Below are 13,611 nucleotides of genomic sequence, written 5' to 3'. Positions count from 1 at the left end.
CCTCGTACAAATGCAGCAAGACTTCTCTGCTTTTATATTCTCTCCCCCTCGCGATAAATTCCAACATCCCATTTGACTTCTTGATCACCTGTTGTACTTGCAGACTGAGTTTTTGCGACTCATGCACAAGGAACCCCAGGTCCCTTTGCACAGTAGCATGTTGTAATTTTTTTCCATTTAAATAATAATCCAATTTGCTATTATTTCTTCCAAAGTGAATAACCTCGCATTTGCCAACTTTATACGCCATCTGCCAGATCCTCGCCCACTCACTCAGCCTATTCAAATCTCTCTGCAGACCTTCTGCTTCCTCCACGCAATTCAATTTCCCACTTATCTTCGTGTCATCAGCAAACTTTGTTACCCTACACTCAGTCCCCTCCTTCAGATCATCTATGTAAATAGTAAACAGTTGAGTCCCCAGTACCGATCCCTGTGGCACGCCACTAGTCACCATCTGCCAACCAGAAAAGCACCCATTTATTCCAACTCTCTGCTTCCTGTTGGATAGCCAATCCCCAATCCACGCTAACACCACACCCCCAACTCCGTGTGCCCCAATCTTCTGCAGCAAACTTTTGTGAGGCACCTTATCAAATGCCTTTTGGAAATCCAAAAACACCACATCTACTGGTTCCCCTCTGTCAACCGCACTAGGCACATCTTCATAAAAATCCAGTAAGTTCGTCAAACACGACTTTCCTCTCATGAATCCATGCTGCGTCTGCTTGATCGAACCATTCTTATCCAGATGGCCTGCTATTTCTTCTTTAATGATGGATTCCAGCATTTTCCCAACTACAGACGTTAAGCTAACCAGCCTGTAGTTACCCGCCTTTTGTCTACTTCCTTTTTTAAACAGCGGCGTAACAGTAGCCGTTTTCCAATCAGCTGGCACTACCCCAGAGTCCAGTGAATTTTTATAAATAACCACTAACGCATCTGCTATTACCTCTGACATTTCTTTCAGTTCCCTGGGATGCATTCCATCCGGGCCCGGGGACTTGTCCACCTTCAGTCCCGTTAGTCTACCAAGCACTGCCTCTCTAGTAACAATAATTGTATTGAGTATCTCTCCTCCTACCAACACTCAATCGTGAATATTTGGTAAACTATTTGTGTCTTCCACCGTGAAGACCGACACAAAAAACCTATTTAAAGTCTCAGCCATTTCCTCGTATTCCAGTATTAAATCCCCCCTCTCGTCCTCCAAGGGTCCAACATTCACTCTAGCCACTCTATTCCTTTCTATATATTTGTAAAAACTTTTACTATTATTTTTTATGTTTAGAGCTAGTTTAGTTTCATAATCTATCTTTCCTTTCTGTTATTGGAAGATCTATCCAATTAATTCCACAGCCCAGCTGGTAGAGTCAGAACAATGCGGGAGGGTCGTGGGGATTCCAATCAGACCGAATCATTTAATCATAAAAGTGAAATACTGTGGGTGTTGGAATCTGAAAAGAAAACAGAAAATGCTGGAAAATCTCAGCGGGTCTGATAGCATCTGTGGAGAGAGAATAGAGCCAATATTTCGAGTCTAGATGTCCCTTCATAAGAGCTCTTACGAAGTGTCATTCAGGCTTGAAACATTGGCTCTATTCTCTAATTATTTTATCGATATGTTTCTTGTTCTTAGTTTCCAAATGGCAGGTAAGAGACCTGTCCGGTCCCCAGTTGAGCTCTGATTTTTCACTGGCCATGCTTGGGTAGGATTATAACCATTAGAATCCACTCTCAGAGCTCTGCTTTTCAGTCCAGTGCTACTTGGAGTATACCGTCACTTCACCGACTATCGGGTCACAAGTCCCTCACAGTTCTTATCACAAATTTATGATAAAATAATTTAAACAATGCCTGAGAACGCTTCTTCACTTCTTAACCAACTACCTACCACTGTTTGATGATTGGTCAGACCCTCCTTTTACAAATTCGGGTGTATCAGCTGCTGAACACCAGCCGGTCCTGGAATAAGTTTAATTCTAACTCATTCTGAGTAAATATTCTCACCAGGTCCTCTATCAGGGCCCTGCTAAGCAGTTTTAATGGTCCGTGATTGCAGAAACTGAGCAGTCACAGGAATGTGGTCAAGATAGTCCAGTCCCATAATGCCTCACATTCAATCGGCAGTCCTTCAATTATAACAGAATATGTGGCTGTATGTAGCTGCCTCGGCCACGATCAGCGCCAACACTGCCTTCCTGAACTGCTACAATGCCTGAGGTGTAAGTACACCCACAGTGTGGTTAGGGAGGGATTTCCAGCTACACATTCCAGACTTTCACCAGAATGAAGGTGGATACCAGATTGATATATTCCATTCAACCACACCCAAGGTGAGTTGTTCAAATTCCTTGATTGTCCAGGACAATATATTCACAACATCTTTAAATCAGAAATTAAACATTCCCATTTGATCTCAGGTATTAACATATTCTATTCGTTTGTTCTTTATTGTCAATGTCAGGCTGGGGTTGTTCTCCTTGGAGCAAAGGAGGTTGAGGGGAGATTTGATAGAGGTGGACAAGATTCTGACAGGTTGAGATAAGGTGGACAAAGAAAAGCTGTTCCCATTCGCTGACGGGACAAGGACGAGAGGGACACAGATTTATGGTTTTGGGTCAGAGATGCAGGGGGGGGATGTGAGGAAGAATATTTTGATGCAGTGAATGGTAATGTTCTGGAACCCACTGCCTACGAGCTTGGAGGAATTGGAGACAACAAACTATTGCAAAGGAAATTCGATTGGCATCTGGGGGAGTTTCAAATAGAAATGCTGACTGAACATGTCTGAACTTCCAATCGCCCTGTCACTCTGTGATCCGTGTGAAATCTGAAACCAGGGATTCGCAACAAGACTCAGCCACTGGAGGCAAAGTCATGAGACCAGCCAGTCCAGCAGAAAGAAACCCTCCGACCCTCCCCATTGACCAACTGTGAGAATGAACAAAATGCAGTCCTGGATGTAATTGAGAGCAGAAACAATAACAGCAGAATCCAACCCCTGGAATCACTCGTGAATTGGTTGGTGTCTCAGCAGGGCGGATGAAGCTCTGAAACTCTTCCCACACTGAGAGCAGGTGAATGGTCTCTCCCCAGTGTGAACTCGCTGGTGTCTCCGCAGGGTGGATGACTGAGTGAATCCCTTTCCACACTGAGAGCAGGTGAATGGCCTCTCCCCAGTGTGAACTCGCTGGTGTGTCTGTCGGTGGGATAATTGAGTGAATCCCTTTAGATACTGAGAGCAGGTGAATGGTCTCTCCCCAGTGTGAACTCACTGGTGTCTCTGCAAGGTGGATGACTGAGTGAATCCCTCCCCACACTGAGAGCAGGTGAATGGTCTCTCCCCAGTGTGAACTCGCTGGTGTCCTCGCAGGCTGGATAAGTCAGTCAATCCCTTCCCACACACAGAGCAGGTGGACGGTCTCTCCCCAGTGTGAACTCGCTGGTGTGTCCGCAGATTTGATAACTGACTGAATCCCTTGCCACAGACACAGCAAGTGAATGGTCTCTCTCCAGTGTGACTGCGTTGATGAGCTTCCAGCTGAGATGGGGATATGAATCCCTTCCCGCAGTCCCCACATTTCCACGGGTTCTCCATGGTGTGGGTGTCCTTGTGACTCTCCAGGTTAAACAATCAGTTAAATCTCACACAGAACACGGGTACAGTCTCTCCCCGCTGTGAATGCTGCGATGTATTTTCAGGCAATGTAACTGGTTAAAGCTCTTTCCACACTCAGTGCACTGGAACACTCTCACTCGGGTGTATCAGTGCCTTGGTGCTTTTCCAGTCACACAAATGATTGAAGTTTTTGAAGCAGACAGAACAGGGAAACATTTCTCCTTCGAGAATCAAAGATCGATAGATTCAGACCCCGATGAATTGAGTGAGGATGTCAGATGTTGATGTGACATTAGGTTTGAGATTTCTGTCTGTAAATCCTCCCCTTCCAATATCCTGTAAAAGGTGTTTACAAAAGTGATCAGTGTCATTACAAGATAGAAATTCAGAACAATTGTAGTTTCTCTGGAACATTCTTTCCTCTCTTATTCTCCAAAAGCTGTAAATCTCCATCCCACACACTCTCCCTCCATTCTCACTCTGCTGTATCTAATATTCACCCTCCCAATTCTCCTGAAGGTGCTGATTGAGGCTGATTGACAGATCCGTGCTCACTGCTTCCTGTCCTGGACACAGAGAGCTGGAAATCTCCATGCAGGATGCCGGCCAAACAGAAATATGGCTACATACCTCAACTAAGAATGTTTTAAATGGATTGATTCAGTTAGTGAAGATACAGGGGGGTTGTGACTGATGATGATATTGAACTTGCTGCCAACGTGGGTGGTCATAGAGTTTTACAGCATGGAAAGAGGCCCTTCGGCCCATCGTGTTTGTGCCGGCCATCAAGGACCGTTCTATTCCAACCCCATTTTCCACTCTTTGTGCGTAACCTTGTATGCTAAGGCATTTCAAAAGCTTAACTAAATTCTTCTTAAATGTTGTGAAGGTTCCCACCTCTACCACTCTTTCAGGCACTGAGTTCCAGATTCATGACCCTCTGGGTCAAAAGATTTCTCCTCATTTCTCCTATAAACCTCCTGCTCCTGAAATTAAATCCATGCCCTTGGTTATTGACCTCTCGACTAAAGAGAAAAGTTCCTTCCTATGCCCCCTATCTGTGCCCCTCAGAATTTTATACACCTCAATCAGGTCCCCCTCACCCTTCTCTGCTCCAAGAAAAACAATGCCAGCCTCTCCAGCCTCTCCTCATAGCTGAAACACTCCAGCCCAGCCAACACCCTGGGGAATTTCCTCTGCACCTTCTCCAGTGCAATTACATCCTTCCTATAGTGTGGCGACCAGAACTGCACACAGTACTCCAGCTGTGGCCTATCCAGTGTTTTAGACAGCTCCATCATAACCTCCCTGCCCTTATATTCAATGATGTGGAGATGCTGGCCTTGGACTGGGGTAAACACAGTAAGAGTTTTAACAACACCAGGTTAAAGTCCAACAGGTTTATTTGGTAGCAAATGCCATTAGCTTTCAGAGTGCTGCTCCTTCGTCAGATGGAGTGGATATCTGCTCTCAAACAGGGCCATGATGTGGAGATGCCGGTGTTGGACTGGGGTGAACACAGTAAGAAGTCTCACAACACCAGGTTAAAGTCCAACAGGTTTATTTGGTAGCAAATACCATAAGCTTTCGGAGCGCTGCTCCTTCGTCAGATGGAGTGGAAACAGGGCATACAGAGGCACAAAATCAAGTGACAGAATACTGATTAGAATGTGAAACTCTACAGCCATATATTCAATGCCTTGGTTAATAAAGGCAAGTATCCCATGTGCCTTCTGAACCACCTTATGTAACTGTCCTACTGTCTTCAGAGATCTATGGACATGCACACCAAGGTTCCTCTGATCCTCTGTACTTCCTAGGATCTGACCATTCATTGCGCATTCCATTACATTGCTCGTCCTCCAAAAATTACCTAATCTTTTCAGGGTTGAATTCCACTTGCCACTGTTCTGCCCATCTAACTAAAGTTTTAAGGTTTATTTACTAGTGTCACAAGTAGGCTTACATTAACACTGCAGTGAAGTTACTGTGAAAATCCCTGAGTCGCCACACTCCAGCGCCTGTTTAGGTACACTGAGGGAGAATTTAGCATGACCAATGCACCTAATCAACACATCTTTTGGACTGTGGGAGGAAACCGGAGCACCCGGAGGAAACCCACGCAGACATGGGGAGAACGTGCAGACTCCACGCAGAGGGTGACGCAAGCCGGGAATCAAACTTGGGTCCCTGGCACTGTGAGGCAGCAGTGCCTCTGTGCCGCCCTGTCGATATCGTCCTGTAATCTAAGGTTTTGCTCCTCGGTTTTTAGCACATCATCAATTTTTGTGTCATCTGCAAACTTACTTATCATACCTCCTATATTCATATCCAGGTCATTAACGTACACTACAAGCAACAAGCAACGCAGCACCAATCCCTGCAGAACATCACTAAACACAGGCATCCAGTCACAAACACAATTTTGGGTCCAGTTTGGCAAATTGCCCTGGATCCCATGGGCTTTTACCTTCTCCGTCAGCCTCCCATGTGGGACCTTGTCAAAAGCCTTAATGAAGTCCATGTTGACGACATCAACTTAACTCCCCTCATCTACACACCGAGTCACCTCCTCAAAAATTCAACCAGATTTGTAAGGCATGATCTCTCTTTGCCAAAACCATGCTGCCCATCCTTGATTAATCCTCACCTCCCCAAGTGGAAATTAATTCTGTCCCCCAGAACTTTTTCCAATCGTTTCCCTATTGCTGAAGTTAGACTCACTGGCCAGGAATTTGTTGTTTTTTTCCCTACTTCCCTTCTTGACGAGTGGTACCATATCAGCTGTCCTCCAGTCCTTGGGCACCGCTCCTGTCCCAAGGCATGGTACATTAGGGAGACCATGCAGACGCTACGACAACGAATGAATGAACACCGCTCGACAATCACCAGGCAGGAGTGTTCCCTTAACTTGAGGAACACTTCAGCAGTCAGGGGCATTCAGCCTCTGATCTTCGGGTAAGCGTTCTCCAAGGCGGCCTTCACAACACACGACAACGCAGAATCGCTGAGCAGAAACTGATAGCCAAGTTCCGCACACATGAGGATGGCCTCAACCGGGATCTTGGGTTTATGTCACACTATCTGTAAGCCCCACGACTTGCCTGGGCTTGCAAAATCTCACTAACTGTCCTGGCTGGAGACAATACACACCTCTTTAACCTGTGCTTGGCCCTCTCTCCATTCACATTGTCTGTACCTTTAAGACTTGATTACCTGTAAAGACTCGCATTCCAACCATTATTTTGTAAATTGAGTTTGTGTCTTTATATGCCCTGTTTGTGAACAGAACTCCCACTCACCTGATGAAGGAGCAGCACTCCAAAAGCTAGTGGCTTTTGCTGCCAAATAAACTTGTTGGACTTTAACCTGGTGTTGTGAGACTTCTTACTGTGTTTACCCCAGTCCAACGTCAGCATCTCCACATCATAACTGAAGCATAACATCCTCTTTCCGATGTTCAATTTCCCTCGTAATAAAGGATAGCATTCCATTTGTAAAAACTTTGATTTATTTAAATGAAGATTTATAGGGTTCACTTGTTTCCAATAACCTCCCTAATCGTAAATCACACCAGGTTCCAGTGACTTAACCAAATGGCAAGAAATAACGCTTTAAATGGTGAATTCGGAAAGTTTATTAACGATTAAAAATGTAAGAGAGAAGGATAAAAAAAGCAAAGCATCTATTAACAGTAAAAGGAGAAAGCTTAACTTGAACAACTGAACAGACTTTTCTCCATCCTTCTCAGACCAGGACAAAAAGTGACCGCTCTGAAAACATGGATAACTTGTAAAATCAACAGCTTTCAACACCTCTCTGTAGGGCACAGTAGTTAGCACTGCTGCCTCACAGCGCCAGGGACCCGGCTTGGGTCACTGTCTGTGCAGAGTCGGCATATTCTGCCCCAGTCTGTGTGGATTTCTCCCACAGACCGAAGGACATGCTGGTTAGGTACATTGAGCATGCTAAATTCTCCCTCGGTTTACCGGAACAGGCGCCAGAGCGTGGTGACTGGGGAATTTTCAGAGTAACTTCATTGCAGTGTGAATGTGTGACACTAATAAATAAACTTTAAAAAACCTTAAACTTTTAAAAACATCTACCAAATTGGTTTCTTGAATCCCCTTTTTTATCCTTTCAAAATGTAGAAAGCCCAGCTCAGCCAATTGTTGGGAATTAGCCAATTGGTCTATAACTTGTCAATAATGAAACTGGTTTGGTTTTTAGCAAGTTGCACACATTGTCTGAATTTTAAGACAATTCTTTCTCTCAAACGATATCTCTTAGCTTGGGGTAGCCTGAGTGTTGACCAATAATTGGTTAACATCAGTCATTCAATGTTGAGACATCTTGAACAGGAACTGATTCATTCCCTCCAGTCAAGGTTAAGAAAGTATTAAAGTTTATTTATTAGTGTCACCAGTAGGCTTACGTTAACACTGCAATGAAGTTACTGTGAAAATCCCTTAGTTTCCGCACTCTGGCGTCTGATCGGTTACACTGATTGAGAATTTAACATGACTAATGCACCAAACCAGCACGTCTTTCGGACTGTGGGAGGAAACTGGAGCACCCGGAGGAAACCCACGCAGACACGGGGGAGACGTGCAGACTCCTCATAGTCACCCAAGCCGGGAATTGAGCCCAGGTCCCTGGCACTGTGAGGCAGCAGTGCTAATCACTGTGGCACCGCGCCATGCTAACAAGTCTTCGTAGAAATCATAGAAACCCTACAGTGCAGAAGGAGGCCATTCGGCCCATCGAGTCTGCACCGACCACAATCCCACCAGGCCCCACCCCCACATATTTTACCCACTAATCCCTCTAACCTACGCATCCCAGGACTCTAAGGGGCAATTTTTTTAACCTGGCCAATCAACCTAACCCGCACATCTTTGGACTGTGGGAGGAAACCGGAGCACCCGGAGGAAACCCACGCAGACACGAGGAGAATGTGCAAACTCCACACAGACAGTGACCCAAGCCGGGAATCGAACCCGGGTCCCTGGAGCTGTGAAGCAGCAGTGCTAACCACTGTGCTACCGTGTGGCCCTTGTGATCTGTTTCTTTCTATTCGGTTGGTGCCAGAAGGTAACATTTTATAATTCCCACAGCATTTTAAACATTCTTTATATCTTTATAATTCTAAACGTTGTAAACTTTTGTATTCAAATTTACATTTCCATCCTAACATCTGTATTAATGAATCATTTATTCTTTAATTGTCTCTCAATTCAGGCTGTCCATTTAACTCATCTCCTGCTTTACAATTGTGGAAACTTCAGTCCACAAATAAGGTAGTCAAATGCATTGTGAAAAGCAGGATCTTCTTTATATAAATAAGAAAGTTTAAAAATCATTGGCAAACAAAAGGAAACAGGAGCATTGGAACCAGCCTGGACTTGCAGACTGAAAGCCCGCCCAAAGCCCGCACGTGCTCAGAAGGGAGAGAGGCTGAGAAGAACACTCTGTAACACTTCTCCTCCCCTTAAATTTCAATCCCCCATCAGGACAGAAATACAACAAAGTAATGTCTTTAACAATACGGAAGTCTGTCAGGAGCTTTGTGGTTGCATTGCGACCTGTACAATACCACTGGTAAATCTTGTAATGGTGGATCTGGAATGGGAGGTGAAGAGGTAGTTTGAGAATCTGTACATGAACATTCCTCTTCCACTCCCACAGCAGAGTCAACTGGCAAAGCTGGAACCATTTCCTGGTGAACATCCACAGCAGCATGACCCTCTGCCATGTTCTCAGTAATGGTTGCTGACTCTGAAACTGTTCCTGACTCGGGGTCACACCGCAAGCGAATATGGTCTTGGTGTCTTGAACAACTCTTCCATTTTACAGTCTCACCACCCAAGATACTGGACCACTTTGGTTTAAAATTATTCCCGGTAACCACCTTTGGTTACTCCCAAACTTTCTGATGTAAACCTGATCACCCGGTTTGAACTGCCTCTCTTTGGCGTGGCAGTCCTGTCCCTCCTTCTGCTTCTCTTGTTTCCTGCTCACTTTTGCTCTGAGATCTGGATGAAGCAGATCCAGATGTGACTTCAACCTTCTACCTAAAAATTCCACAGGAGAGAGTCCGGTTGTGGATTGTGGTGTGATGCGAAACTGGAACAAAAATCTTGAGAGCTTGTTCTTAAAGTATCGCCTGCCATTCTCTTCAATTCCTCCTTCAGAGTTTGAACAGCTCTTTCTGCGAGACCATTTGTAGCCAGATGAAACGGTGCAGTACGCACATGGCGTAGACCATTCCTTTACAGGAATTCCTGAAACACCTCACTTGTAAACAGAGTGTCGTTATCTGAAACAAGCCAATCTGGTAACCCAGGGCAAGTGAAAATTTGACAGAGCTTCTCTATTGCCACAGGAGCTGGAATATTACTCATGATCTGTGCTTCCAACCATTTTGAATGCACATTTACAATGACCAAACACATGTGATTCATGAAAGGCCCCCCCAAAGGCCACATTTAGTCTGGACCACGGCCTATCAGGCCACTCCCAAGGATGAAGTGGTAATGTACCCAGTGTGTTGTGACTGATTCAATCGACAAACAGTTTATTGAGTTACGCCAGCGGGGAGAAGCCACAGGGGCTGACCATGTGCAACTCCACCCAACAAAGAATATCATCAATTCTTATCCAGTTACTCAGCCCATCCCGGCTGGACACAATCCAATCAGAATGGTGATAGGTTACATACATTATAGGTTCAATCAAAGTAGTAACTGGGCATTATGGGGCTTTGTGATCATCTCATGGACAGGTGCCCCCATCATGATGCTTTCCAGACCCCCCTTGGGGGGGGGTCTTTCTTGGGCTTTCTTTGTACATAGACTCCCTTAGTTAGAAATGGGGTGGATTACAAGTTCTCAAATGGCCGTCAGCACCCTTCCTTTGTTTTAATCTAATGACCACAGGGTCTGGGAACATTTCTCTTTAATACTCTCTCTTTTTAAACTCTTCTTCAGGATCCAATTCCAGAATTTTCCTTTTCTTTGTGTTACTTGCGTCAGGAATAAATCTTTGGACCTGACAGGAAGTTTAACCCAAGATCAATCCAACACAGGATTGGTCAGAATCATTTCACATGTGTCAAATTTTAAATAACCATTACAAATTAAAACTCTCATTCTCACATGGGTGAATTGTATCCGGATTAAAATTCCCACATGTTTAATAAAATATCCTGGAATCCTGTCTCTGGCCAGTAAATATGGCTCCAGGTTCATAACTTCTGAACAAAAAAGTTTTATTAATCACACTTCCTTTTTTAAAAATCTGTTTGATTTAAATCACAGACAGAAAACCTCAAAACTTGAAGTGTTCAACCCACAAATATCATCCACACACAAACAGAGAAACACAGCATGTGCTTTACAACAACAATAAGCAGGATGAATTACTTAAGCGTTCTTGTGATCCTGTTTTTAAACTTCCAAAAATGCCTTTAATTAAAGACTCAAGGTAAGGTTAATTCTCCAGAAAGATAAACCTTAACAAATGTAGCCCAAAACAATGATAAAACACATCTACAAACATCCACATAAAACAAACAAAACACACAGATTCTCACAGCTCGTAAATTTCAACCAATGAATCCTCAGCATTCTCTCTCGCAGCTATAGCTTCTTAAAGCGACAGAGCACTACAAGCTCATAACTCCTTGATTAAAATCAGATACAATATCCTTCATTATAACTTCACCTTTTTTAAGCCAACTTACAAGGATTGATTTAGAGGCAACATCTTTGTTGATTTAAAATCCCAAACACGTTACACCCAAACACCGGCAAAATCTTTGTTCTTTATCTGGGGATAAAACTCTCAGTTATTCCAAATTCCTCCAGGCGATGCTTAATATTTCCGCATTTAACTTATTCCCAGAAATCTTCAATTATAAACTAAAATAGACACATGAGTTTCCGGGCAGTCACAGGAATATGGTCAAGATAGTCCAGTCCCACAATGCCTCACATTCAGTCTGCAGTCCTTCAATTATAACAGAATATGTGGCTATGTAGCTGCCTTGGCCATGGTCAACCCCAACCCCAAGGGTGCCTTCTTGAACTGCTGCAATGACTGAGGTGTACGTACACCCACAGTGCTGTGAGGAAGGGACTTCCAGTTACTGAGAAAGACAAGAGATGAAATTGCTGGGCCTCTAACAGAAATCTTTGTTTCTTCATTGGACACAGGTGAGGTCCCAGAGGATTGGAGGACAGCAAATGTGGTCCCGTTATTTAAGAAGGGTAGCAAGGATAACCCGGACAATTATAGGCCAGTGAGCATAACGTCCATGGTAGGGAAATTGTTGGAGAAGATTCTTAGAGATAGGATCTATACACATTTAGAACTGAATAGTCTCATTAGCGATAGACAACATGGTTTTGTATGAGGGAAATTTGGTTGAGTTTTTTGAGGAGGTGACAAAAATGATTGACAAGGGAAGGGCCGTGGATGTCGTCTACGTGGATTTTTGTAAAGCATTTGACAAGGTCCCACATGGCAGGCTGGTGCAAAAGGTTAAACCTCACGGGATCAAAGGTGAACTAGCGAGATGGGTACAGAACTGGCTTAGCCATAGAAGACAGAGGGTAGCAGTGGAGGGGTCTTTTTCTGATTGGAGGGCTGTGACTAGGGTGTTCACAGTAAGAGTTTTAACAACACCAGGTTAAAGTCCAACAGGTTTATTTGGTAGCAAATGCCATTAGCTTTCGGAGCACAGATAGTGAGGAACATTGTCAGAGGCTACAGAAGGATATAGATAGGCTGGAAATTTGGGCAAAGAAATGGAAGATGGAGTTCAATCCTGATAAATGCGAAGTGATGCATTTTGGTAGAACTAACGTAGGGGGGAGCTATACGATAAATGGCAGAACCATAAAGGGTGTAAGTACGCAGAGGGACCTGGGTGTGCAAGTCCACAGATCCTTGAAGGTGACGTCACAGGTGGAGAAGGTAGTGAATAAGGCATATGGCATGCTTGCCTTTATAGGACAGGGCATAGAGTATAAAAGTTGGGGTCTGATGTTGCAGTTGTATAGAACGTTGGTTCGGCCGCATTTGGAATACTGCACCCAGTTCTGGTCGCCACACTACCGGAAGGACGTGGAGGCTTTAGAGAGAGCGCAGAGGAGGTTTACCAGGATGTTGCCTGGTATGGAAGGGCTTAGTTATGAGGAGAGATTGGGTAAACTGGGGTTGTTCTCACTGGAAAGACGGAGGATGAGGGGTGACCTAATAGAGGTGTATAAAATTATGAAAGGCATAGATAGGGTGAACGTGGGAAGCTTTTTCCCAGATCGGTGGTGACGTTCACGAGGGGTCATAGGTTCAAGGTGGGGGGGGGGGGGGTGGTGGGGAGGTTTAACACGGATATCAGAGGGATGTATTTTACACAGAGGGTGGTGGGGGCCTGGAGTGCGCTGCCGGGCAAAGTGGTGGAGGCGGACACACTGGGAACGTTTAAGACTTATCTAGATAGCCACAGGAACGGAGTGGGAATGGAGAGATACAAAAGAATGGTCTAGTTTGGACCAGGGAGTGGCGTGGGCTTGGAGAGCTGAAGGGCCTGTTCCTGTGCTGTATTGTTCGTTGTTTGTTCGCTGCTCCTTCGTCAGATGGAGCAGGTGGTCGAAAGGAGCAGCGCTCCGAAAGCTAATGGCATTTGCTACCAAATAAACCTGTTGGACTTTAACCTGGTGTTGTTAAAACTCTTACTGTGTTTACCCCAGTCCAACGCCGGCATCTCCACATCATGACTCAGGTGTTCCGCAGGGCTCTGTACTGGGACCTCTGCTGTTTGTGATATATATAAATGATTTGGAAGATGTAGCTAGTCTGATTAGTAAGTTTGTGGACGACACAAAGATTGCTGGAGTTGCGGATAGTGATGAACATTGTCAGAGAATACAGCAGGACATAGATAGGCTGGAAAATTGGGCAGAGAAATGGCAGATGGAATTTAA

General features: G+C 44.6%; 1 protein-coding gene across 1 annotated transcript in view; it reads left to right on the top strand.

Moving 5' to 3' along the window:
* LOC144484495 (uncharacterized) overlaps nucleotides 1-13,611 on the top strand; it is a 38,799-nt gene that overhangs the window by 11,459 nt on the left and 13,729 nt on the right. The window lies entirely within an intron of this gene.

Source organism: Mustelus asterias, unplaced genomic scaffold, assembly GCF_964213995.1.
Source record: "Mustelus asterias unplaced genomic scaffold, sMusAst1.hap1.1 HAP1_SCAFFOLD_113, whole genome shotgun sequence".
Taxonomy (NCBI): Eukaryota; Metazoa; Chordata; class Chondrichthyes; order Carcharhiniformes; family Triakidae; genus Mustelus; species Mustelus asterias.
Note: the sequence above shows the minus strand (reverse complement) of the source record. Positions and strands in the feature narration are given on the sequence as shown.